The following is a 1491-nucleotide window of genomic DNA, read 5'->3' on the forward strand; positions in this document are numbered from 1 at the left end:
CAGTGGCATAAAATAGACTAGAATATCAATACAGCTTGCAGAGTGCATGCGATTGTAAGCCTGTATATATATACAAAGTGATCAGCAAGGTACCTGGCATATGAAGCAGCTCAATAAACATTAGGGTAGAGAGATTGAGACTAGGAGAGATGAAATAATGTGCCCGAAGGTAAATTGCTCAAAAGCAGTGAAGGCAAATTGGAACATATTTGGTTAAATCCCAAGCCCACTTTGTTTCTGTTGTGCTCATACAGTTGTATTTCACACAAGGTCCAATCTTGGTAGCTCTTTCTATTCTGTTCCCCACAATCTTCCAACTTCCATCCCCAGTTCTTAATCAAGTTACCAATGAGGTCTCTGGAGCCAGAGGAAAGGGCAAAGACAAGAGGACCTGCCTCAGTTGCAACCGCATTGCCTCCCCTGCCCACAGCTTCCCTACTGGTCCCTGAGAACCTGCTGATGGCTGAGAACTGACACACCAGACTGTGCCGTCTTGGCAGACATACAATTCTGCGCCCCTGCCCTGCCTCCTATTTCCAGAGGAAGTCATAATAGTAATAAAGAGGAGAAGCAGGAGGAGGAGGAGGAGGAGGGGGAGGAGGAGGAGGAGAAACAATAACAAGGTCACTTCCATGTGCCAGCTGCCACTCTAAGCTCTTTGCTTGCATTATTTCATTTACTGCTCACAAAATTCCACAATCATCCTCATTTTACAAACTGAAGTCACTTACTCAAAGCCAAGCCATTGATTTTAACTCGGCTCTATCTTATTTCAGAGCCCACGCTTTTAACCCTTCCTTATGACCTAAGCTGGAACAGAAATGTCCCCATATTAACAAGAAGGACCATGAAAAGAGCTAGAGAAAAGCAAGATTGGAATATCAGAAGACAGGCTATCATTTATCCTTTCTTCCAGTCACAAAAGTTTGTCAAGGTTGCAGTTGCTCTGAAATTCCCACGCTTGTGCTAAGGCCTTCTAGGGGCCCAATCAGGGGCTACTGCTCCGTCATTAGGAAGGAGGAACATGTGGGGGGAAGATGCTGTCCTTGATAAAACCACCCTTCAGGATAGGAGGCAAGAGAATTGGAGGAAGATAATGATGGGCCAAAAAGGAAAAACTAGCATTCTACCTCTATAGAGAAGCAGAATGAGGGTCCCAGAACGCAGCACACTTAAGCTTGAAACCTGGCTCCACCATGGGTTTACTGAGTGACCTTGGAAAAGTTATCTCCCCTTTCTGAATCTTATTTTCTTTATCTGTATAAAAGAGAACTAATAATGCTGACCTCACTGGGTGGTTACAGCATTTAAAATGAGGGCGTTTGTAAGGGACCTGGAATACTTCAAAATTTAATAAATAGTGATTCTCCTCCCTCCTTCTAGGGAATTAGAGAAAGCAAATTCACTTTGTTTAAATGCATATAAAAAGGTTGCAGACGGCTCCTTAACAATGCGGATTTTTGTCAGTGAATATGCAAGCCAGAAATAAAG

The sequence above is a fragment of the Vulpes lagopus genome, chromosome 9 (assembly GCF_018345385.1).
Source record: "Vulpes lagopus strain Blue_001 chromosome 9, ASM1834538v1, whole genome shotgun sequence".
In the NCBI taxonomy this organism is placed as follows: Eukaryota; Metazoa; Chordata; class Mammalia; order Carnivora; family Canidae; genus Vulpes; species Vulpes lagopus.